The 27,877-nt window shown below is 38.8% G+C and overlaps 1 protein-coding gene across 3 annotated transcripts in view; it reads right to left on the bottom strand.

The window, feature by feature from the left end:
- Nucleotides 1–25,796, bottom strand: part of RAPH1 (Ras association (RalGDS/AF-6) and pleckstrin homology domains 1) — a 79,910-nt gene extending 54,114 nt beyond the window's left edge. For 2 of the 3 annotated variants that reach the window (XM_050977104.1, XM_050977106.1), the window contains exon 1: nt 25,453–25,796. The gene's annotated coding sequence lies outside the window, so the exon portion shown is untranslated. Of the gene's footprint in view, nt 1–16,388; nt 16,451–25,452 lie in introns of those variants that run through there. The other variant, XM_050977105.1, reaches the window with a different exon arrangement.
- Nucleotides 25,797–27,877: the final 2,081 nt, after the last annotated feature.

The following is a 27,877-nucleotide window of genomic DNA, read 5'->3' on the forward strand; positions in this document are numbered from 1 at the left end:
ACTTTATGGTCTTATTTTCAGGTTTAACTGGGAGATGCAAAACAGGACAGCCCACAATATTCCCTCCTTTGCCCACGGATCCATACAACATGCAAGAATGTACCTTTGAAACCACAGAAAAGAAATCTGCTGTTTGAAAATGCATGTTTTGAACTGCACAGGCTACAGTTTTAATAAAAGATCAACTAAGGCTGCTGAAAGTAACAGTTATTCAAACATTCACAGCGTGATTTCTAATGCTCCTCTTAAAATCAGGCACATGCCTGTGCAAGAACTTGCTTTGGCCTCTAGCTGTTTGTATTTCAAGCCCAGTCAAACAACAACCTTTTTCACTAAGCTCATAAAATCTTTTTCTTTACATTATTTATAAGTTTGTCTTATAAATATTTACAGCACACAAGTGAACACATAACTTACATTTTAACGACTGCTAATGAAACAATTGTTTGAAAAAGCAACTGGAAGAAGAAAAAATCTTCATCAGACACCAGATCGTAACATCAAAGCAAGTTGCTCATTGCTTCTGGAATCCCCCAAAACACATCAATGCTGTATACAGCAAACACAGGTTTTCTGAAACTTAGTGCTGTTCATGACAGCACTCTTATCCCTCTCACATTCTGACAGACTGTTCAACAACTGCCCCCAGAAATTCTAACCAGGAAAATCAAACATATCACAGTTGCTCCCTGGTCTTCCACAGATTTAATACCTAATCTTCAGAACAAAGCAGACACAGATATGACAACTCAGTATTCTTCACAGACAATATGAAAGAATTGAGCTCTTTTTGGCTAGCAGCATGAAGAAATAGAAAAACAATTTTCCATATTCAGATCCTTTGCAGCTCCCTTTGTATTTAAGAAGAATTTGCACACTCCCACTCCAACTTTAGTTGACACTAGCACACACAATTTCCTGAAATAAACACACCAAAGATACCAGAATGTTTACTTCATCATCTTGATTTCTAGCAGTGGGAAATCATTCTGATGTGCCACAACAAAACCACCCACAGAATACCCACCCATCCACCCCTTCTTTGCCTGAAAGCTTTGAGAAGTAAAATGGAAAGTGCATCAAGTAGAATGGCCATAGGGCTGGTTTCTGGTTTTAAGCTGCCTTTGCATTATTATTACTTTATATTGACTCTAACTTTCCATAACTGCAACCTGAAATTTTAATTTAGTCCCCAAAGCATACTGCCTCCTTGTATACTGGAATACATTTATAAGGTCTTCTTTCCTGTATGATAAGGGAAGCACCAAAATTACAGAAATGTCACTACAAGAATCTAACTGCATTTGAAATTTGCGCTGTTGGGAAGGCACACAGTAAAACCTTTATTCCCTCCAATACATTTCAGTTCCTGACTCACTTCTAGCCAAACAGATGCTGCCTTGAAAAGAAGGGGCTTTATCAATCATTGCATCCTATTTCCTGAACCAAGATTCCAGCCAGAGTACCCAAGTGGACATTAAATTAATTCCCATAAAAAGAGCATCCTAGATTGCATCGTGTCTCACTGAATAGTCTTTATGAAGACAACTTGAAGACAACTATAAAAAAATATTTACATCATAAAAACATAACTTGCCTTAGCTGAAGTATTTTTCAAGTAGAGAGGAAAATAACCCTGTAAAACAACACTCATTAGTTGCAGAAGCCAGCATCTTAGATTTACCAGCTGAGACTAGAGAATTTTCAGTGTCTAGCCTGTCTTCAGTAGGCAGATAAATACTTAGAAATGACATTAGTGCCGATTTTCTGGAATCTTCATCATGTGGTTATTGTAACACACATACTGCTGCAGCAACTCTTTGCATTCAGTTTTACCTTTGGAATGATGCCTAAAAAAAGAGTAATAAATATGAACAAGCAGACTAAGAATAGGTATGAATTTTGTTGTAATATTTGGCCTTATGCACAGATCTCGGAATACACAAATATTCCTGTAGTTGTAGCCCAGTAGTAACAATCACCAAGCTAACAGCAGCACTTTCAGGATCACCCCACATTTGAGAAGAAGCATTAGCCAACCCAATCACTCAAAAATTCAAATCCTTTTACAGACTGGTCTGTTGTACCTGTAATGGGTCTTTTTCCACCAGGAATAAATATTGAAAGAAACTAATTTTTACACATACACTACGTTGTCTTTCAACTATAAGAAAACAAAATAAAGCAAGCAACTGTCCACTACCCATAAAATTGAACATCTCAACAGTACCTACTGTTATAAATGGTATAGATGAATGAAGAAACCAACCAGGAGAAGGGAAATGTAAGAAAATCACTTAGGTCATAGGTCAAATTACAATGCAGGCAAGAGTACTTCCTCAAAAGACTGAGCTACTCTATGTTTTAGTACAGTTAAAAACTAATTTTTGTTCAAAGGACTCTCTCAAAGGTTAAAAACAAGCATTATGCCAATGCTCACTTAAGATACCACAGCAGACACTGGAAATCTGCATGATGTGGGTACTATCTAGATTCAGAAGTAGTTGCCAAATCCCTTTCTACAAGGACCTAGTGACAGCCTATGAACCATGGCTCAAAAAACAGATGAGTAATGCTTTACCTATGATAAATAAACAACATTCTTCACAGGTTGCTTTTATGACAGGGTATATATTTTTACACTAACGTCAGCTGGAACAGGCTGGAAGGCAACTTAGGTTTCCTGGTAAGAATTATGACTACATTGTGAAGAGGTGTATTTCACTATAGCCAGAACAACTATCTCCAGAAAAACGTGAAAAAAAAAAATCAAAACCACAATTGCATATTTTTTAGAAGACCCACAAAGGAATGTTTGATATCTCTAAAGAACATAAATATTTCATTCTTAGCATTTATGAATCACCACATTTTGCTGTTTACAGCTAGCCATGACAAAACAGCATGACATTAAGAGACACCACAAAGAAAAATATCTAGAGGATGAACAGGGGAATAATCTTTTGGGTGAAACATTTCTTTAAGAAGGAGAAAGTATATTCAATTTAGAAGACATCTGATTCACTTTAAGCCCACCTCTAACAAACTGAGAAGAAGAACACTGCCATAAACCAAAAATAAACACATCTAAACAGGCTACCCCGGCTCAACTAGTTTTATATTTTAAGCCACTAATAAGACTAGCTTTAAGTACTGCAATTGGCAGTCAACTTTCATCCTCCAACTTCATAGCAAACTGTAAGGAGAGACATAAAACCCACCTCTACCCCCATCACTCTTGCATCACCAACCTCTGCACAGAAGGACAGAGGACACTTTATATGTTTATAAAGTGCGAGAGGTAGATGAGAGAGGAAAAAAGAGGAAGTACATGGTGCACCATGAGGATACCATGAGAAATGGAATTACTATGTAAGGAGAGTTTTTTTTTCAATGCAAGAGCTGTGTCTTGTGGGAGGCTTGGAAGGACTGCATTGAGGAAGCAGAGCTGAGAGAGTAAGGCTTAAGACAGCCCTGTGTATCTAGAAGAAAGAGTGATGAGGGGCTCTGGACAGAGATGAGTCCCAGCAGTCATAACTGGAAGGAAAAGCTGGAAGTCAGCAGGAATGGGGCAGCTTTCTGTGAAAGGACAGGGGAGGGGATCATCTGGCAGTAAATCAGCACTGCTCACTAGGTAGTCATGCCAGGCACATAGGCTGAAAGGGTCGCTGCCACACAATGAGACTTGACAGCAACTATGTGCCACGAAAAGGAGAAAGTACAGACCATATCCATACCTTCATGATATGGATATAGGTGGAAAAGTATGTTTGTGAACATCAAAACTGCAGGAGAATCACTGCTTCGAGAGAGTATTTTATTAGCATCTTCCCTTGGGTCTTGCAGGTCATTAAGCAAAATTTTAGATACCCATAAGACTCACATGCAATAGTAAAGAAATAGAAAGCCAACATCCTGCTGTATGAACTTCATCATTTTCCTTGGTGATATTTTAAGAATCCAAGTTGTATTTTGATTATTCCACCAGGTGAGAGAAGAAAACAAAACAACACCTGAAGGAAGTCCTACACTTGCTCCATTCTTCTTGTTTTTCTCCTCAAAAAGTGAAAGAGCAGTCATTCCAGAAGAGAAGTCAATCAACAAAGCAGTTTTGGAGTGACATCTGGTTGAGCAAGATGACAAAGCTGGATGCCACCACCACTCTTCTCTAGTGGTGCACAAATTCCTGAAGAGGAGAGTCTTGAACAGATTTAGAAAGACATGCTCATCACTGATAAAAGATGAAAATACAACTTACTTGTCATTTTAGCAGAATATCACTTTCAGAGCTTCTGACCCCTTCCCCCAATACCAACTCCACAAAAGGAAAAAAAAATAAACAACACCCCAAAAAATTAAACCAAACAAAAAACCCAGAGAAAACTGACAATAGTTCTCCCAACACTTTTTTCTTTTTAATACTTTCTTCTCTTGGGGTTTTTCTTCTACTGTTAACTCAACATCCTTTCTCTCAAGGGTGGTTTAATGATCTTAAAGCAAGAAGTCCACACAATAGCTCAAACCAGTATCAGCAATTTGAGGTGCAGAGCTATGAAATTTGTCACAGACTGCCAAGAGGAATCTAAACATTGCCTACTGAGCACTGACCTTAATCTCTAGCTTATAAGCCTTCTGAAACTAATTAAAAATTTTAAAATTAATTTTGTCTGCTTAAGATATTCAGTAAAGATATAGGTTCATACTGAAAAGCTGCATTACTTCAGTTTCTAAATAAATCTTGGCATCAGAAAGTGAGGGAGGGAAGCCGGGAGGAACACTACAACTGGGTACCACTCCCTGGAAAAAAAGTATTTAAAGCAAGAAAGCAGCCTCAACATAAAAAAGTTTTGCTATGTCAAAGGTTAGAGAAGTCAAAAAGCCAGTAAACACCAAGTGATGCATTGCAAAAGACATTATCTAGAATTTAATTGCCTCAAGATTAGGACCAAATGTAAATATTTAAAACAGAATCAATGTTTTGAAGTATACATTCCTGAAAAAGTAAGGAAATTCCCTTCCATAGCAAAAAGGAAAAAAAAATACAGTGTAAGTTATGCCACTGAGGAAACAAACATGAAATTTCTATAGAGTAAACAAATCATGGAAGATGGAGCTGACAGCTGGGTTTTGTTAAAGGAGGACTTTCAACAGAAGTATTTAAACTCATGGGATTAGGCCAGCATTCCAAGAAATGCTGTTCAGATCTTAAGCTGCAGAGACCTTGTCTAAGCAGCTCAGCAAATGAGTCACATAAACAACTACTGTAAACTCTGCTGCCACCACACTCAGTAGCTTTGTGAATGAAGCTTTTCTTGCATATGAAAACTAAAGACAGAGTGTTTTGCTACTGGAAGGGGAGGGGGTAGGGGGGAGAAGGAGGAAATAATCAAGTAAATCAGCAGATTCCATACTGCCACTTAAAATCATAAGTTTTAAGTCTTCTTCCAAAAACATCTTTCCTCAAACACTTAAACTACGGAAATTTTTAATTCAGTGAAGGATAATCCTAACCAGCTGGCTCAGAGCGGCTATTATACACATAGATACATATATGCTGTGCATTATGTTTCACTTTATGCTTTGCTTACAAACATACTTGGAAATCCTGTCACTTAGTATTCGATTATTCATATCTCCTACCCAAGTCTGATGCTGTGGTAAAGGTAGGGCAGATTTAGATGAAAAGAAAAAAGAACAGCATAGGCTGACTAAAATAATCTTAAGGATTACAAAAAATGTTTTAAAAAGTAGCATTTCTTAGATCAGATTGATACAAAGCCATCTTAAAGTAACACATGAACTTGTTTTATGTGTAACTTTCTTTCTTTTTTTTAAATACAACAAAAATGAATGAGCTTTTTTTCAACATCAGGACCTCTAAGGAAGGGTCACACTGACTGAAAAATACTATACACTACTCTCATTTCCATGCTGAGACACACAAATTCAGGGGGACAGAAATGAGATACTTCATGCACAGAACAGCCTCCCACAGAATGCTCAGCAGCAAAAAAAGGGATTATTTCTTTTGATAGCTGCTACTCTTTGACTGCCATCCTAGCAGCCAGAGAGGTTTTCCTCCACCAAGCTGGATTTGGAAGATGTTGCTCATTGAGAAGCCACAGGTGAAAACAACTTACCTATTTCTCAAGACAGATAGGGCAGTAACTTTCAAAATCATTTCTATGGCCCACATTCAAGTTTCCCATGAAAAGCAAAGCTAGGAGCAGGCTCTGTGACATGCCAAAGGTAGCAGATCATTTGTGCTTGCCCCTCCAGAAACAAGTTCACCTGGAAACACACATTGGGCTGTGCATAACCAAGAGTTTCAGTCACATAGGAAAGGAGGGGCTGCAGCACATTCTTCCTCCTTTTTCCTTCCTGTCCTCTCCTGTTCAGATGAAGAAGCTGAGCACCAAAATGTTACAGCACGTCCAGTAGCAAATCCTTGCATTTGCCCTATTCTCAGAAACATGCCAATGGCAAAAGGGCAGCCTACCTCCTACCTGCACTGCTCTGCAGGATCAATGCATTCATCAAATATACCCCCAACTATTATCAGCTGAGTAAATCTATACACACTTTTTGGCAATGCATTTGTGAAATTCAGTCTATATTTCTTATTGTTATCAGCATTTAAGTGCTGCAGAATATTAAAAACAAAATAAAACCCACAACACATTTTGGATGGAGGTTTTCTTTGCATTTAGAAAACACTGACACAACTGGGTCAGAAGCAATAAAATTGTGAAGTTATCTTTCTCTCTATTCCAGGGTAAACTTTCTACACTAGTTTTCAAAGGAGTTTTTAGAAAAATATCTCTACAAACTTTCCCGATATTTAATTTTTTTTAAGCTCCCACTCCTCCAGTTTAAAACAATAACTTACTCATGAAAGCTTGAGCCCGGCTAACACCTCCTTGCTGTTGTGAAAAGGAAGAAATCTCTTTCCACCCATTAGCATGTTGCTCCAGAACATCACTGAGCCTGCTCAACCTTCTAAACTATCAGAAAACCCGCTCAACACTCCAAACACCAAAACAGTCTTTCTGCTGAGGTCACAATCAGCAATAGATTGCCCGGTGACTGGACAAATATTAGAGCCAACACTTTCTTTTGGGTTCATACCAGACAGCTGGGAGAAGGCACAGGGAAACAAACAAGTGGGAAGTTCCCCTTTTTGGAAGCAGCAAGTTCACCTGTAAAAGGCTCGCCTGTAATCTGCGACTCCACTTCTAGCTCAGAGTGTACTGTAAGATTCAAGCATTTGTTTTACATTCTTAAGCTCATAATAAACAGAAAAGACTACCTTTGCCATTAATACTGAGAAATTTTCAAATGCTACCTGCTGTAGAGCACATGCAATCACATATGTATGACACTGGAAAAAAAGTATAAAAAAAGTATAATTTTGCTGAATTTGCATTTATGTTAAATTTGGATCAGTTTTACCAAATGAGTAAAATGACAAGTCTTAATGAATTACTTTCTCTACAGACATGTTTGAAGCTTGTACTTTTTATTACAAGCACTTAATGTTTCAGTACTTTTCAGATATCAAGTTAATCCCTAGAGATGACTACATTTAAACAGAAGCAGGAACAAGAAAAAGAAACCCACAAAGCATTACCATTCATAAATACATTTATAATTCTGAACTCAGAAAACTTCCAGTTTAAACTCTGTAGCACTGAGGCACAAGATATGAAAACACAGCATGCCCATGCCATTAGCTTTCAAATTAGTGGCTAGACACAAAAAACCCATCTTACCTTTTGCACTTTTTCATTTAATGCTTACAGGCACAGGTCAGGCATTTCTGCAAACTAAAAATTTATTCCACAAGCACAGAACCTTTCTTGTATCTGTGGAATTGTCTCAGAACCAACACAAAGGCAACATGTCTGCTTGAAAAATACGTCTGTAGATACACGTAATTTAAATATATATATTATTTATATAATTAAAGTCCTGTCAATGTAAGCTAATCAGTAGAGTAGTCTGTAGGTATTTATAACATTTGATTGTTTGTGCATGAGCAAAGGCACAGCTCTGTTAAAAAGCATCACAGAACTGATGACATAAAGGTACAACTGAAGAGCTGTTGCAACACGAATTCCACTGAATAGTACAGTTGGAAGTGGCTTACAGTTTAACGGCCTGTCTTTGTAGCACTGTTTTCCCAAGTTAAGGAACAAACAAGACATCCTTCCCTTGGATGCAAACATTCCTTTGCCACATGAAAAGCTATGAAGTGGCATGAAGCTGCACCAGGGGAAGCTCAGATTGAACATAGAGAAAAGGTCCTTCACTGAGAAGAGTGAAGAAAATTTCAAGTAAACAACAGTTTGTCAAGAAAGAAATGTTCCTGCTTTTTTTGCCATTACATCTTAATATCAGATGTCATTAAAACTGAATCTTTCCTGAACTCAATGGGAAAATGGGAAGTTTGCAGGAAGTCTAAACAGATGACTTTTTAACTAGCCAGACATTTTATTCATCTTTCCCTGATAGAAATATAATCATATTACCAAGATATGGCCTAAACAACAAAAATTAACAAAACATAATACCTTTTACGGGCACTGATACTACAAGACTGTTTAAAAAACTCAAATTTTTTGTAGATGTGTTATATTATTATTAAAACAATTTCAGTTTTTTCTATAGAACATAAAAAATAATGTCTTCATATGAAAACAATTAGATAAAATTTCAACATTAAAATTAAATTAGAAAACCAGGGCTAAAAATGAGCTTAATAACATATTGCATACTGACTTTGTATCATGCTCCAAGAGCCATGCCCCTTCCTAAGGCAAATACAACCTCAGTTTACATCATTGGTGCAGCCAGGCTCAGTTCCTTTCCAAAATACTTAAGCCTGTGTCCACAAGGCTGATGGCCAGTGCTGTCATTTCCTTCAGTGTAATTCGGAAAGCAGCAGGAAACGTGGCTCACAACAAATGCAGGAATACCGGACATACACAAATGAAACAGAACCTACCGTCCACTCTGAGCCTGTTCTGGAAGTCTGACCAAATCTGCAACTTAACCTTAGTGAACACCTCTCAGGATTAAGGGTATTCTGGTCATGAATTCTCACAGCTGAAGTGTTTTCTGCTATAGAAAACCAGGACAAACTCTTATTCTAGACATACATTCTTTTGGCAGGACTATGGGAGGAGGTTATATCTAGCTCACAGAAAATTAGGTCACCCATTTTATAAGCAAATATAAACTGCATGTTGAAGTCTGTAAGCATTTCATAGATACTCTCATTCAACAGAAATTTGGAAGAGATTTATCACAAATTCTGCATAGAGCTAGAATAATTATAAATGCAGGAGGAAGGAAGTTCATATTTACAATCTTAGTCAAACAAGAAAAACATTATATCATCTTAGCAGCTGTGTAAGAATTTGGCAAGCCTCTAAGTAAAGTTTTTTTCCGAACATCCCAAAAGAACAATTATTTTTGTTTCCTGGAACATATCTTCTTTGGTATAAAGACCTCTCTAAGGATTGAGCCAGATGAATAAACTACAGAATACAACACTGAAAGTGGAATGTGTACCACAATGACCATTTTTACTGCTAAAGCAGCTGAGTTGACCACACTGTATAAGGAATGTAATTTGTGACACTAGAAATGCTAATTATTTGGACCACATTCATGTCTTCATAAGGACACGGGTTGGCAAGAAAGAACTGATCTGGCATTAATTTGCTGTAGTCCAAATGAGGCACAAAGCAGCGAGAGAAGCTATTCAAAATGTAGGTGACAGTGATTAGTTAAAAAGCCATGTAACAATTGATCTCTTAATTCAGTACCACCTCAATATTTAAAATGAAAATAATTTCCTATTTGTGTTTGTCTACTGCACTATGAAAAGTTTATGCAGATGCAGAGGTTTGTTGCACATCCCATTAGCCCACAGTCTCATTTATCTGATTGCTAACAGTACAGGGTGAAGTGGCTAGAAGATTTTTACAGTTTCATTTCTTGTAGAAAAAAATTTATGCTTGAATCTTAGATCTCCATCTCACACTGAATCAAATCAAAGCAGCAGCACCATGATAGGATTTACAACGAAGCTTAAAAAAGAAGAATTATTTCATGGCATTTAATATTTTTCTATCTTCTTTCAGACCTTTAAATGCCCATTCAGGTCTAAGTCTTGCTGGTGCCTTCTTCCTATTACCTTTCCAAAGGATTTATATGTTTTGCTGATAGTAGCTACAGCCTAGCATTCTCTGAAGGGCCAGCTTGTTACAAATCAGAATAGGTTGAAAAGCCAAAAAAGAAAATCCAAAATCATTTTTGTAGAGTTTTATAAATTTCATTCCACAGGGAGTTTTCTGTGCATTCTCCCTTCAACCCAACACATCTATGCAGAAAACTAGCTTATAACTACTAAAACATATAGTTGAATTCCTTGTGTATATTTATTTATGAGTAACGTATGCTAGGCTCCAGGTCCAGACTGTAAAGGAATTTTGCATTTGACAGTTCCACACATCTGCTTCCAAAGCGGAAGGGGAACATTGGAAAATACCGGTGAGGGCCTTCATCCATCTTCACCCTTCAGAACTGGAGATGGTACTCCATCACAAAAATGAGGTGTTATTGCTCTTCCTATTAAATCATCACCTTCCTCTTCCTCCTTTTCCTCCACAAGAAGCATGTTGAAGTGCATTCATACAGGACAGGGCATCCCGTTCATTTACATCACAGCAAGCAGTTCCTTTACTAACTAGAACACAGAAGAGGGATGGGTAGAAAACATGGTCCAGCTGCCAGAAATGAAGCTCTTTTGGCATATTTGTCATGACATTAATCTCCCCACTCCTCCTATTCAGTAGCAGAAACAGAATTAAAACTAACAAAATCTTTTGGTTCCCAACTGTAAGAACAAACAAGGATCTTTTCAAAAAGCTGGAAAATTAGGGCAAGGTAGAACAGCTCTTCAAGTGGTATGACACACCAGTAAAGCCAACAAACAATGAAATCTAATTTTAAAATGAGTAATCTAACTTCAGTAAAACATGATCAGTGCTTTCTGATTCTACGTCTGGCATCCAAGAACACTTTCTTCAATGCTTTTCAGGAAGACTTCTAGTAATGTGACAGGAATTGTGCCACATTAGACTTCAGATGTAAATCTTTAATGAGAAAAGATTTTTTTTCAGACCACAGCCTGATGGAAGACAAGCTGGCTGTGTTTAGCATAAAGGAGGGAAGTTATGTTTGGGCCTTTAAAATAAAGTAATAGATGATGAGAAGAGACACCCAGAAACAGACAAGACATTTGAATTTTCATAGCACATAGGTGTGTTAGGAAACTAGAGACTAAATCACGTTATTTGTGACTCAGTGGCTAAAAAGATTTGACAGAAGTCAAAGCAACGTTTTTTTTAAACAGGTAACCTGCTCACAAGCCATTTTATAAAACATAAAAGCATCCACACCATCCGAGTTAGGTATCTGGGCTCAAAAAGCAGATCGCATGTAGCCTCTATATACATTTGTGCAGAATGGAAGATCAAGAAGTTAACTGCCAAAATGATTTTGCAGGCTGTGGTGGGACAAAAATCAGACTTAAATCAAATCAAGGACAACCCAAACATTTAATAAAGTACAAAGGAAAAGGTAGGTTTTTCTTAGGAAAAAACCCTAAGCTTTTTTGACAGTACTATGCAAAATATTTCAGATGCTGTATCCAAAAGAACCTCAGGGTATAGATAATGAAAACAACCAAACAAAAAATAGTCAACAATGTTATGAATAACACAGAAATCATCCAGAAGTTCACCTCACAGATCATGCTGTATAAAAATAAGATGGAAGATACTAAAAAAACAGTTTAAAAAGTGACAAATTCCAATCTCTTCATTATGGTACTGGAGATTTCTTGATGCAAAGCTCTCACATCAGTATGAATACATCATCACTCCACTCTCATAATTTAGTACTGAGTGAAGCAGGAAGACCTCACCTTCCCTGCATCAGAAAAATGTTAAAACTAAACTACCTATAGGGCACAGCAGACAATCCAAGCAACTTGCATATGCAAAGTCAGAAAGTGCAAGTTTCTTTACATAAATCTTCTGATTAACTTTAAGCAAGTAAGGTCTTTTTTTCTGCAAGAGGAAGTGACAGCAGAAAGAAGAAAGACAGTGTTACGAAGTAAAGAAAGCTTAGTGTACTTGGGACTGGACAATCTTACACATACCAAAGACAAAATAATTTTACAAGTCAAAGACTGGAAGGAATACCTCAACAACTTTGTCTTAAAAAAGCCAAGAGACCACAAACACACACCAAAAAAAAAACCCAACCACAAGACTCTCCACCCCTTTGCAAATAAAGGAAAGCAAATGAGTTAAGTCCACTTTCTTAGGAAAAAGAAATGCATGCCCAAAAATCAGTGGAAGAAAGTTGGGAATGATTTCTACAAAGTGCTGCTGTTGCAATGCTAAACACTGCTAAACTGGAGCATGGACCAAGAATGAATTCCCAGTATTCACTGCTATCATTTTCTAGCTGCAAATGTATTAAAAAGCTCAGAAAGCCAGAAAAGAAAAAACCCTTTTATTTACACCAATATACTTTTTGCACACTTGCTTATAAACAGCTCTAGTAAAGAGCCACATAGTATTACCAACATATTCTATTACTAGACTTCTCAGATATTTAAGTCCCACTAAAGTCTTTAAGACATAGTTAGATTTTAGGGTTGGTTTGGGCTTTTTTTTTAACTGAACTATTTATACACAAGATAGAGTTAATTGTACTGGTGAAGCTGAAACAAGTTCTGTTTTCACACAGCTGGATTTGACACTCAACTGAAAATGCTCTTCTGCATTTAACAGAAATATCGCAACACACTTTGAAGGATGATACATAGAAATAGAATAGATAAGGAAGCAATTACCTGGGCAATTTCCCCATAATATTGAAGGAAATCTTAAAAACAATTGTATTTTACTAAATTTACAGAAAGCCAAAGGTATGGATCATGCTGTTTTGCTGTCTTTTTATCGTTTAACAGAATTCTAGAATCTTAACCTCACATTCTGATACTGTCTGATGACACAGCAGTATAGCAGAAGCCTGACATAACTGTGCCCAGTGAAAAGTTAGTGCAATAACCACTCTTTGAAAGCCTGGCCATGAACAAACATGCACTTGGCAATTTAAGTCAAGCAAGTAGCCAAATCTCGTTATTTAATGGACAGTAGCTAGAACAATCAGCAGCAAATGACTCACCCATGAGGTGCTACTATGCTATAAGTAGCATTTGCTCTGTCAGAGCTGCCAGTGGACTCTCATGCTTATTTAGGAAACTAACTGGCTGTGGTCCCATGGCAATACCAGTGAGAATGCCTAACAGGAATCCATGCCTGACTGCCAGCACTGTTCCAATGGCACTGTCTCTTTCTATTCAGGGCAACCACTTACGAGCTCTGGAAATGAAACAGCTCAACCACAAGCCAGAGCGTGCCCCACAAAATCATTCAAGAAGCAATACCAGTAAAAATCAAATGGGATGCATCCTAAGACCTTGTTTGTTCCTGGTCTCAACTTGCCATCTGATGTCACAATCTTCTCTGAGAAGAAAAACCAGTAAAAGAGCAATACATCTGCAGAGTCATTCACAGCCTTTGTGATAAGTAGTAAGGTCAATTCTAGCAGCACCTCTTTCCAGCTCCATTATTCCTAACAGTTAAAACCCCTATTTTAACAAATTCAATCAAGTCACAGAAACCAAGTTCTCAGCCCCTTTTTCAGTTCCTCTGCATAATCTAAGAACTCATCCCAGCTGAGGAGAATATGCACAAAGCACACAACTAAGACAGCTCATAAATACTATCCAACCACCCACCATGTGCATTTTGAGGTGGGAAATACCAAGAAAAATATCCTGACCAGTTCTCAGTCGACAGAATATCTCCTGTGGGACATTTCTAGCCAACAACAACTAAGAGCATGCATACAAATATAAACCCGAGTGCAGGAAGCAACTGGGCACAGAAAAAAGTATCTTTCTACCTATCCAGTTTCAAATCAAGAAGTATTTCAGAAGCAAACATTCCAAGATCAATTCCCAAAAAGAGAACAAGAGAGCTACACAGAATTTTCAAAATTACTCGTTGTTTGCAACTCCACTAAAGAACTGGAAGACAGTATGAAGGAAAAAAAAGATGAATGTAGAAAGAGAGCAGAAAAAGTGTGTTTCAAAGATGACAAGGACAGCATTTAATCCATAATATAATGCTTCCTCTGTGGCAGACCTAACTTCCTCTTTTAAAATAATGTCCTGCTCATCAAGACACTATAACTGTAAAAGCTCAGCAATACAGAGAGGGCACAAATCAATTTTTTACAGAATGCAAAGCCATGGATATTATTTCAGTGCTTATTTTGATCACCTTTAAAAAGTAATATATCAGTTAGCTACAAACATACTTTCTAAATACAATCTATAACATATATTGGCAGTACAGTGGCAATAAAAAATGAAAACTGCATAGCGAACTATCTGCATGCCATTCAATATCAGGCTTCTGCACACACCTCTAATGACAGAAAGATCATCACTATTTGCTACTGCTGAAATACAAGCCTCAAACTAGTTCCACATAGCTACACAGATGATTCTTGATGCACACAGAACCAGACTGCTGCTACCCTCCCCAGGGAAATGTCACCCATCACATTATGGATGCAAGCAGAACTTCAAAATTATGGCAGAAATACTGAGTAAACTAAGATTGTCTTTTACTGGACCTTCAATTACCTCACAGAGTCGTGCTCTTCAGTTTAATAGATGATTACATTCATCATAGTATTAAATCTCTCCACAATGAGTCATGTCAGGCAAAATTTTAAGTTTTCTTTTCAAAAAGTGAACTAATTATATAATATTTTAAATAGTTAACCATCCACATATTCCAAATTCTACTAAAAAACCAAAACAACTTCATATTCAACTTACCACCATTTCAAACAATGGCTATTACTATACTCCAAAAAATTTGATACTTCACTATGAGTGTCTTGAAATAAACAGACATAATAAAAGGCAATGATTTATGATCCACAGTTTCCAGATACTAAATATTTAGTCATACTGCATAAATAAGAAAAGCCCAACTTTTGTATATATGTTAGTTCACTATTCCTGTCAATAATATTGCCTGAATCATGCTAAAATACCAAGAGTTCATTGCAATCCAGCAGAAGTCATTTTAGGAATGAAGCAGCAGCTGCTGCATCTATCAGAAGGCTCTGCCTTCTCAACTCCTACTGGCACTCTGTAACATAGTGAAGGCATGCGCAGTTGTAAACTCAAATATTTGAATCCACACTGCAAGGCAAAAAGAATGCAGACAACATTAGGCCAGCTGTAATTTTTACACTTTCATAAGAGAACAACTGATCTTTTATCCTGCTTTTCAACTCACTCTAAAATAGAAAAAAAAGTATTTAGACAGCTTTAACTAGAACAATGTACTACATAAGACACATCAATATCTTGTAGCATGTTATGTTTCATCAGATCATGTGTACAGAAATGTTCTCAAATGCTCACAGCCCATCAAGAGTTGTATTCTAGAGCATGCCAGATTAACCTTTTCTCAGAAAGTTAATAATGAGCATTACCACACCAAAAAAAACCCCTGGTCTCCTAGTTTCAGGTGATGTACATTCTAAACAAAAGGAAGACAATGTACCTTCAGGATTAGAAAAATAATGTAGGTGGAATTCAACTTCAGAAGGGGTTACATTAACCTATACTAAATAAAGACACTAGATAAAGTGTTAGGAAGACATTGCTTTAAAGCACACTCTGTTTAGCAAATAAAGTGCTATTTTACTACTGGTTAATGCATCTTTTACATTAAAGTGTAAAAAGACATGAGGCTGGCCCATGGTTACATTATACAGGACAAAATTTACATTGTCATCTTCAAAATTAGAAAGTATACACCTCACAACAATTACTGGAAAACATTAATCATCAGAAGTACTAAATAATGAGGAATAATTTAAAAAGTGAAAGATAATACCATAATGTGCCTTATGTAGTACACTCAGATCAGTCTTTAGACCATAAAGCAAGCAACAACAGGTTAAATCTAAACTCTTCCCATGACAAGGATAGCAGAACAGCATGTACATTAAATCAAAGTAATTTGCATCAAGTGAATGTTTTCTTCCGTACATTATGTGTATTTTAAATCTAAAGGCCACACAAAGCTAACATACTTTTAAATTATCTAGAAAAATAAAAAACACATTAAAATCACTTCCTAAGCTTTCAGGCCTCACAGTCTATCCAAGCTAACTTCACACATGATACCTGTAAATTTATTAACTACCTGATCCTTCAGGAGAATGAAGATTGACACCTCTTTGCAAAAAAGAGAGGCACCCAAGTCATTAAAATTCAAAAATGAAACGCCACTGATGTTGAAAGTGCATAGTCTGAAAATACTTTGTTTACTCTGTGCTGGACTTTCAACTTCAGAATACAGGCCAGTCATTCCAGAAATATTCCATTCCAGCTGATAAAAGTTAATTTAAGATTCATTATAAAATACTAATAACTAATCCCAAAGCCTTTTTTTTTCTTAACTTGTTGGTTTTGAGAACTTTTCTGAAGTTTTTGCGCACATTCAAGCTGAACAGATATAAACTATCAAAACAGAAAGCTTCATTCACGCTAATTACAAGGACTGCTTTTGGAGGTTTGCTTTCTCTTTTAACTAGAACATCTCTGATTTTCACTAACTGGGATAGGAAGCACAAAAGGTTAAACTGAATGCTGCACTATCAACTGAATAGCTGTTAACAGAGCATTCTTCATAAAGACACTATACGTTTCACTTTAACAACTGTGATGTGGCTATGTGGTTCCTCTTGAAAACTTCACTAATTTCCCTGTTTCCATTTTCTGCTCTACAAGCTGCCAGAAAGGAAAAAACACTCCCACTTTTCTATGGGACCCTTCTCCTTCCATGTAATTGCTGAAACTGAGACTTCTCAATTTTGCTGTGCTTCTCATTAAGTATCTCAGAGGTCTCTAATCCAGAACTGAACATTTCTTCATGAAAATAATTCTTTCCTTCTACAATAGGCAATAATTTATTTGTGGCAGTCACATCAATCTGACAAGCAGCTTTTCAGTTCCAGAGAACAGATTATACCACTAAGTTACTTATTAATAGACACAACAGAGTAGAGGTGAAAGAAAAAGTGATCTTCCCTTACCCAGCTTCAGAAGAACTGTTCTCCTGACCTGTGACATGCTCAGAGATGGATAAAGTTTCAGCCAGTATTATTGCCTTGCAAAGTTACTAGTGACTGAAAAGCACTGACTTCCCATCTCCACCCCTAAATAAAATGCCTCTATTTAATACATAGAAGAATGATCTATTAGAAGACACAAGTACTACTGACTAAACTTCAGAGTACCAGAAATGTGCACTGATACACACAACTTGCAGAGTGCTTCACCAGGTACACAGTGTGCAACCACCCATGTTTCTGTCAAAGCCACTCAGACCCACAGGTTCAAGTAAAAGGTCACGCTCTTGAGTCATGCATTACAGATCCAAGTGACAACTTCCTTTGAGAACAGAGATTTGTATGGCATTTTCATTTAAAGGCTTAGAACAACCTAATGAGATTTTTCACGATGGAGACATTTTTTAAAATGCACTATAAACCACATTTGTGCTTAGTCTTTAGTCACCTCTGAAGGAGAATGACTACTGACACCTTCGAAGTCCAAACTTGCATTGGTGTATTAAAACAAATTCTAACAATGATTAACTCAATTTCAGGTGGTGAAACAAGTTCACAGTGCAAGGAGCCGAGCCAGTAGCAAAATCACTAAGGTAAGGACAAGTAGGTGTTTAGCATGTTTGCAGATTTTGTGTGTGTTTTTCTTACATCTAGTCTCCAGTGATCTTTACATATCCAAAATCAAATCAAGCATAGTTTAGTGGTGGACTTGGCAGTACTAAGTTAATGGTGGGACTCGATCTTAAAAGTCTTTTCCAACCTAAACGATTCTATGATTCTATAAATAAAGACAGCTTGGAATGCTTGGCTTCTGGCATAGAATCAAAAATCCTATACAAGATGCCTCATCACTATACAGGCATGAACCAGGCAAGTCAGGATGAAATCAAGAACTATACACAAGTGAGAAACTGCTGGCTTTAAGTCCAGACACAATTCACAAGTATTGTACCCCCCACAAAACAACTGGGAGAAATCTCCCTGGGCAGCAAACACTATCCTTGCTTCTGCAGGAATCTAGAGTAGATATTGCATTTATTTTACATAGGGTGTTTTGTTCTTGTAGACACTGATTCTCAAAGTTAACACAGTTTAAGAATTTCAGATCTTATCTTCATGTACTCTCTGACAATAGAGGTGATAATATGAGAAAACCTGAGGGAACACTGTCATAGTCATAATGAAATGGTTTCACATTTGTTAGAGCACTTCTCTTCTTACCTAATTCAATACTTCTTGTTCTAAATTATAAAAGAGTAGCAAGCAATGAGCTCAGACAGAAGTAGAAAAAAATCACATGGGATTAAAATTAAGACAATTTGTATGCAAGCAGAGTATTTCTGCAAAGCTAATAAGCTTCCCATGCCAATTTCACCTCTGGAAGATCATCATTAGGCTGCAAAAATCAGTCTTGTTCCTAGTACTCTTGAAAGCATGTTGAAAACTTACTATTTTCAATACTGAGCTAGAACCCATCCCAGTTTTGAAAAGCAGCTCATCTAAATAAGTATAGATAACATTAGTCATCTAGATATGAAAATGAAATTGTTTACAAAATCATGGGGCAAATTATTTCCTACAACGTATTCTGAAAGCCTGGACAGATGCCTTTTCATATCTGTAAGATGTGAAGAGCAACCTGGAAACGTGTTTTTCCTTATTTTTTTAAATTATCTTACATCCCAAAAGTAAAAGAATCCTGAATTCTGCAAAACAGTATATATTCAGGGTCTAGGAAGATGTATAGAAGGATGAAGCTTCTCTTCTTTCAGCAGCTCCAAACACATCACCTCCTCAACTTTATCACTTTGGCATGCTGGGGATTATGCTGTTAACTGGATCAAAGAATTTAAATGGATTTAATATTGCCCACCTCTGTTTTTTTTATGAGTAATTTTAATGCACAATAGTTTAGTGATCTTTAAAGCTACCTAAGCATAATTCTGTCAAGAAAAGTGTAACGGGGGGAAAAGTTCTCTGGGCTCCACTGCTTCTCTTCTGCCCTTACGAATACCATCTCTTTAAGGAAAAAAAAAACCCACTGAGTGAAACAGAGTCTTTGAGATTGGGTCAGCTGTCAGAGATGCAAACAGGGACTATTCCTGGCTTAGCAAATGCATCTGTACAGAGATTAATGACCCAAACAAGTATATAAACAGCACACAGGGAACTTTACTTCTTCCAAAGAACCCGCACATTCATTTGGCTAATGCTGTCTTCTACAGCAACTCCAAGCCTGTAGCGACATCACATCTTTTCAATACTGGTGTACCACAAGGATTGATTCAGCAACTTCAGTACCTCTCCAAATCTACAGGACCTCTGACAGAGAGAAAAATCTGTCAAACATAGTTTCAATATACTTTCCCAGTAATTTAACCAATCAAATCAGCATTTTAGAGAGAATATTTTACCATAACAATCAATGGAACTATTTAAAAGAAATCCACAGACACCAAAAAAAATCACTAGGCTTTTTTCATCACTGATTGAAACAATACAGTTGGGCAAAACTGTCTTAGCATAATGTCTAAATTGCAAGAAGAATAAAATTCTACATACACAAAAAAAGCCATATTATGAATTCTGTGTTGTAAAGTTACCATTTTTCACATTATGCAATGACTTATGCAACATTTACTGTTGCACTTAGCAGGCAATTTAATTATGTATATTGAAATGATTTAACTGTAAAGGTGATATCAGAATAAGAATTCAACCATTTGAGATGGGAGTATTTTATCATCAATGCTTGATACATACTCAATATTTGCACTTCTAACACTATTCAATGACACAGCCTTTAAAATACAATTTTACAAGCAGACAATGCACATTTGCCAACTGCAGTTTAAGTAAGGTTCACAATTAAGTCTTTTGGACACTTCCAAAAACATTTTTCCTTTTACCATGACCAGCTGGATTTCAGAAAGGAAATAAGTTTGCACAGAGTAATCCTTGACAAGTTGACAGCACTTCCTCAAATAATCAGCAGAATTTTTCACAAGTCACTGATACACAACTGCTCAATAGCAGAAGAAGACACTTCTAGCTCAACACAGATTTAGTTTGGGGGAGCAATTTTACCAGATGCCTATAATCAAGTTCACACACTAAGACCATGATGACCTAGAATAAACTACCTTTTCTGCGTTACAAATGGCTGTTCTTAAAGCAGAAAAGTGGGAACATGACAATCAAATTTCCACCAAGATGAAATCCACCCATGTATCGAGCAACAAGCTCTACTTGGAACTTTTCTTTGGGGAGCAAACTGTTTCTTCCTAGTGGAAGAGCCAAGGCGGCAATGATTAAAGTGCAAGAAGTAACTTACTGCACATGTTGACTGTAAGGACAGCACAGTTCCACTTTTTTAAAATTCACTTTAACCAGGACAAAAAGACACCAGGAATACCACAAGTCCTACCAACTCAGCAAACTGCTAAGTCTCTGGGAAAAGGGAAGGACAACAAGACAATCACAGCACTGGCAGCAGCCAAGGACCCTATGCCAGCAGTAGGCAGTGAACTTCAGCTCTCACTATCATATGAACGAAGGTTTCTGCCAGGCCCCCTACAACTGCTCCTGAAGTTTCCTGAAAGGTGAAGCTTCAGGAGCTTCCCCCCAGCCCTTTTCTGTATGTGTGTTTTAGACAGCATATTTTTCAAATCAGATCTACATTTGAGAAAAATGATCAGGTTCTACACTTCTCCAAGACTTTTTTACATGAAAGTCCAATACTGACACAAGTAATAAAACTTAGCAGTTACAAAACTGGAAAGTGATGTCACTTCTTGCTCCTGTTTTTTTCTAAGCCTGATCTGCTACAAATCAGCTATTCTGTTGTAATAAACAATAGAAAACAGTGAGGTGTTTGTATATGAACACAACTTGGCATTCAAAACACTTGACAGTACCCTCATACCATACATGACCATTTTAGCAGATGTCAAATACAATAATTAGAACAACACAATGTTAACATTGCAATAAGGGATGATAATTCAGGTAATTTTCACAGAAGATAAGAACAATCTACATGCAGTTTAAAATTTATGCTATGCAAGATCAGTGCATTTTTACCAGAACCTGAGTTCTTGAACACTATAATATTTACTCAAGTAAATTTAAAAGTTTTACTACTGTGGATAGTAATTCCCTCACCAGACTCCCGATAATATTTTTGTTTAAGAACTTTCACCCCACACACTGGTGTTTTGAATAGACCAGAGGCAATGAAGATCCAGTCACCTTTTTAATAACATTTATTAAAATTATTTTGATGGCTTTTTGAGACTAGCAACTCAGTAATAGGTAAAAATTATGTTCTGTGACTATTTTTGTACCATCCCTTGAATTCCTTCCCCACCCAAAAGCCTCCCTCCCCCAACACCCCCTAAAATCCAACGAATTATGACATAGGATGGCAACAAATTATTTTCCTATTATTTAACATTAGGATAATTTCAAATCCTTACATATGTCATCTTCCTCTGTACAATACAGGTACAGCAGTAGCTTGCAGACCAAGACATTTCAAGAGCTCTTCGCTAACAGATGGATTTTAAAAGGTAAGTTCAACACACAATCAATTTAACATCTTACACGAAACACTTCTGCTAAAGCTGGACATAGAAAATAACTAAAATCCTACTTGGAACAAAACAGAGAAGTGACTTAAATTCACTAAAATGTCAGAAAATATCAGTCAATATATCTGGACCAAGTTGCACAAAAATATTCTATAAATACTCTTCTTAGTCTTTATACAATTTTCCTATATGAAGGATTAGAAGCAACCTCTCTCATTATTGAATTTCAGTTCTTTCACACAGGGACTCATTTGTTTAATTGGGTAATTATTTCTAATTTCTAGTATTAACATATAAAAATAATATACCATTTTCAATGGACACTTTCTTAAAGTGGTAACAACACTTGGAGATTAACAAGAGAAATTTAAATCCCTCGCTAATCTGAAGAACAACTATAAAGGGCAATTATAGTGCAAATTTCCTTACTGGCATTACCTAACCTAGTAGACATTCCTAAAGGTAGAAAACATTCCATGTGTGTGCTCACTCAAAATCTGTGACTACCAATTATCAAAGGTATTTTTTGAATTCTTAAGAGGACTTACTCAACTTTTGTTTCATAATTTACATTTTCTGAAACAAAATTAACACTCCACATAGAAACAGGTAAAACCTGACTACTCAGCAGTCTAGTGTCATGTCAATGTATTATTAACTCTTAGCAATACAACAGATCTGGATGGCACCTTTTTTATAAAGCTTGTTTATCTGACATTGCCTGATTCCGCTGTAAATCAACACATTTTCTTTCAGCAGTTGCAGAGAAAGAGTGTGAAACACGGCGAAATGGCTTATTGTTGGGACCAGAAACAGAAATTGGACATTTCTGGCTTTGGTAACTGTTTGTAACAAGTTCTAGATTTAATCAGCAGGATCCTCAATAAGAACAGATGTTAATGGGAAGTTATGAAGTACATTATTTCAGTTCTACCTGAAAATTCCATAATAAAAATATTGTTTAACATAACAGAAAAGGCAGAGTGTGGTTATTTTGAAGCCTTTGGCTTCATTTGTAACACAAGTGGATTTGGATTCTTCTTTTATTAAGAAGGTGATGTAAATTACTTAATGGCTGAAATCTTCAGTACCATTCTTCCTAGTATTTACCTAACTGGCTTAGTCACTCAGATTTAACTCTGTCCCAGTTTGATAGGTTTTTACTTCCCTCTCCAGTGGCTGAAAAACATTTGAAGAAGGAAGGCAAGTATGACCAGCAAAGATGAGACTAACACAGGATAAAGATCTACAATTTAAAGCACAAAGAATAAACTGTTTCTAGCTAGAAAAGCCAGTTGATTCCATCAAAAAACTTAATGCTGAAGGAATAGACAAAGGACCAAATTCAAATAACAAAGCAACTGCTAAAGAAGATTGGTGGTTTGGGAGAAACAAGGCAATACCCATATATTCTGATAGCCAGAGCTCTGAGACGTCCTTTTGAAAAACAATGCTCTTAAAACCAGCCCCAGAGAACCATTACCTACGAAGGGTATCGCAGCAGTTTCACACAATACTTTAAACCAACAAGTGTTCTCTGTACGCAGGCTTGCTTTGCTAAGAAAGGAACAGACTCCAACACACAGGGAGTTGAAAACAGTTTATGTCAATACGCTACTCCACTGTAAAAAAATTATTTTAAATTCAAACCTTAAGGCGGTAGTCTCAAGATACTATGCAAGGAAGGCAGATTGAAGATTACATAAAATTTGTCAGTGCTCTCTCTCATATTCTTTTTTATACTCTTTCAAGAAATTAATAGCCCATACACGGCACTGCTTTCGTAAACTGTCGTTTATCTCTTACTAATACCTTTCTCACTGTCACCACATGCTGAGTCAGAGAATCAGTGGTAGAAGGATGCTTCATTGCAAATCATCTCAACATAAAAATGAAGCCATTTTAAGGAAATAGCTACCTGAAAATGAAAACAGTACGAGGGCAATAAATAAATTCCTTAGTGCCACTTACCTTTCTGTTGTATGAAAGCAAAAAGCTCCTGTAACATGGATTTCTGTACAATAATTTGAATATCATCCAATGACACAAAAAATCACATACCAACTTAGGTGCAGAAAACCAGTTCTGCGTTCCACTATCCACCCAACCCACCAAGAATGATATCAGTGTATTAAATATAGATATCTCTAGATCTTTATAGATCTTATGTGGAAAGTATTCCCTAGATTATGATCAAGACTTTTGTTCTTCATGATGATTTATCAAGTCATTTTACCATTCCTCTATTTTAACAAGACACTTCTCAGCAGAGAAAAGCTGATTAAAGACAATAAAATTGGAAGGTTTGTTGTTCTAGACATATTGTTTCAATAAACATCTAGAATTATTCAATTAATTCTTCTCTAAGGTATTTAACAAGGTAATGTATCCATGTCTGAAGGGCACTAGACAGAACAGACAAAAAGAGACAATTTGTTCAAAATGGAATGGGTGTGATTCTACAGTCTCACAAAATATCCACCCATCACATGAATGGTAATGTAAAGATACTAGCCGTATGAAATAGTTTACCTTTGCCAAATGGAGTGTATCTGTAATCCACCAGTAAAAAATAAATTGTACTACACAAACCGCTGTTCATCTCCTCCTAAACACCTACAGCCCACTAAAAATATAATATACTAGTAAAAATAATAAAATGCAGAGGCAGTGTTCAAACACTCAAGTGATTGTTTTCTGCCCCACAAGATAACAAATCCAAAAGAAACAAAATCTTCAAAAATCATAAGGTAAGGTAATGGTAAGGTAAGTCAGTGGCTTCTTAAGACAACCAGCATTAGTGTAGGAGAAAAATAAGTATAGCCATATGAAATTTACAAGGTCATGTGACACTCGTGTATACAGACACTCCTCCTTTCCCTCCCACCATCAGTGATTTTCCCCATGCAGAAAAAACAATATACCACACTCCCAGTTTCATTGAAACCAACGCAGGCATCAAGCTTGCTTGGGAGGCTCTGTGCAAATCAGGCTGCCTTCAGTAGGTCGTATGGCTAAAAAGCTTAACAGATTTCAGGTGTTGGGTTTTAACCCATCATTCCTTCTGGCACCAGGAACGAGGATTTGCGCGTTTTGTTCCGCGGGGGGCAGCGCGCGCCTCGGCGATGCCTGCGCTGGGGACCCGACTGCCTGCGGCGGCACAGGGTGGAGACTCACCCAAGCTGACATTGTCTGCATGCCACACACTACATCCCTCGCGCATCCCCGACTGACTTCCCAGCCTCTTCCGAGGCATGCCTCATTCGGGGAAAACCCGGGGGGCACACGCATACCAGAATCCTCCACCAGTCACCAGAGCCTCTCTAGAAAAACACACCCGATGGTGCTTGGGGCGTGGAGGGGCGCAGGGCACACGCGCGGGCCGGTAAACGCGCGCCCCTCCCGCACCCCTTCGCTCCGGTGCTCCCGCCCAGCCCCGGCGGTGGCTCGGGGGCCGAGGAGACGCGGCAGGAAACGCCGCCCGTCGGCTCTGCCACCGCCGCCCCCCAGAAAAGAACGACACGAAGGCGGCTCCGCCACTCACCTCGCCCCGGCTCCGGGGGAGCCCCGGCGGACAGCGGCGACGCCCCACTGAACAGAGGGGCGAGGCGCCGGGTTCGCTCCCGCTCGCTGCCGGCGGCGGCACCGGGGTCCGCTCCGCCCGCAGACCCCCTCAGCGGCAGCGGCGGCGGGGGCTTCTGCTGCTGCTCCTCCTGCCTCCACTAATGGTGGCCGCCGATACCGGTTGCTTTCGCCGCTCCCTTCCTTTCCCGGTCCTTGTTTCCGCCGAGCGCGGAACCGCCTCCGCCCGGCGGCCGAGGCGCGTCCCTGCCCAGCAGCGGAGACGCCGCTCCCCACACGCCGCTGCCGCCCCAGCACCGCCACCGCTCCGGGCTCCCCCCGCCGCTCACTTCCGGCGCGCGGGCCGCGCCTCGCCCCGCCCTGCCGGGACCGGCGCCTGCCACGGGGGGCGGCGACGGACCCGCAGCGCCGGAGCGGCCGTTGGGCGCGCGAGCGGCCGTTGGGCACGCGGAGGACGGTTGGGCGCGCGAGCGGCCGTTGGGCGCGCGGAGGACGGTCGGGCACGCGAGCGGCCGTTGGGCGCGCGGGGACCGTTGGGCGCGCGCGGAGCCGATCGATCCCCGCGGAGCCGATCCGCCGGTGCCGATCCCCACGGAGCCCATCGATCCCTGCGGTGCCGATCGATCCCTGCGGTGCCATTGCCCGCCGAGCGGGTCCGCCCGCGCCGGGCGGTGGCCGGCGCGCTCTCGGCGGGCGCTGCTCGCGCTCCAGGCAGCTTGGGGCTGCGGTTCCGTCCGCAGGTAAAGGAGCTGCGGGACGTTCCCTGTTTCAATCGCCGAAGGTTTCTGTTGTCAACAAATTACCAAATCCTACCGAAATCCTCGGTCGTGTGTCCCGCTGACCCTGGGCCAGCTACGGACCGCGCCCCCTCGGCTACGCTCTGGCCCGGCGGAGAGTTTGCTCCCGTTTCTCATCCTACCACAGCTTCAGGGCCGAGATCACAATTTTTAAAGTTATTTACAAAATGGGATAAACGCATTGTTTGCTACTGCAGGTAGTGCTGTAGGAGGGGAGATTGGCTTAAATACAGTTTATTGCCGTGGGGCTCCAAGCTCCAGCGCAGGAGAGGTTGCATGCACGCTGCCTTCCGCCGGGAACGTGCTTCTCCCCTGGGCTACAGCCGCTGTCTATCGTGACAGAGCAAGGCATGTTTTACATCAGCGTTTATCTGTCAGTATTTGACAGGCACAAAACTTCAGCCAGTTAAAGTACAGTATTTTCCATAAATGTGAACAATTATGCAAAATGACGCTTGTGGTTCTACTGCTGTAAGTACTAATTTAACAATGAGATTACAAGCTAGGTCAACAGCAACATGAAGATCTGTTTAAAATACAAGCTAGTACATGGAGAAAATTATTTTCATGTGTACATACAATTAAGTAATTTCACAAACAAAGTTCACCCATTTAATTCTAACATCTAAAATCTTTGCTATATAACTTCACCTTAACATGTAATCATTTAAAAATTCTGGACAACATAATAAAATGTTGCAAATTACCAACATCCCAGACAAGTTAAGATCAAAGTTAAGGATGCAGAAATATATAAATTATCAATATGGAATAAAAATACATGCATTCATCAGCAAGAATCTACAGTAGTGTGGAGTTGCAAATAAAATATTTTTAATCCAACTGTTCAAAATTCTAGACTGTTACTGATACATTGCCTCATGGTTTGTGAAGTTCCACAATTAAGAGGTGGCTGGGATCACATTATTTAATAAAAGTGGTAAGTTTTCAGGGCTGTTCTGCACTTGCTGCATATCAGCAGTGAGAGTGAGCTGGCAGAGCCTATGAATCTGATGTTATCAGCAGGTTAAACTTGGTCTGGAGGTTGTATTAATCCCACCGCACTTTCCTACTGATCCTCTGTGACCCTGAAGGGATTAGAATGACAACACCTCCCCCAGAAGCAGGCTTGAGATGGCCAGAGGAAGCACGGGGAGTGCATGGGCAATGCAAGGAGCAACTTGGGCATGCCATAGCCAGGTTCCTTATGGCAGCTGACCCAGAACAAGCACTGCCAAGTCTCACGTTCTGCACCACTGCAGCTCAGGAACTGCACAGCCACGATGTGTGCAAAGCTTCACACCCTGAGCTATGAAATTCAAAAGGAAAAGGAGGCTGCAGCCGACTACTGCAAACTCTGCTTTTGGCATGTGGAAATATTATTCCCTTATATCAAACTTGCTAAGTTGTCTCTGAGCCCGAGCAGACAATAGATAGCAGAGTTGATTTAATGCAGGGTAGAGATCAGAGCTAGACCATTTGAAGCTTGAGGACCAGATTGGATCTGTGTGCATCCTACAGAACCACTATCCAACTACAGACGTAAGTTACTAATGTAAAATCATCCCCCAGGCCAAGGAAAGAATGCAT

This window comes from Serinus canaria, chromosome 7, assembly GCF_022539315.1.
Source record: "Serinus canaria isolate serCan28SL12 chromosome 7, serCan2020, whole genome shotgun sequence".
NCBI lineage: Eukaryota > Metazoa > Chordata > Aves > Passeriformes > Fringillidae > Serinus > Serinus canaria.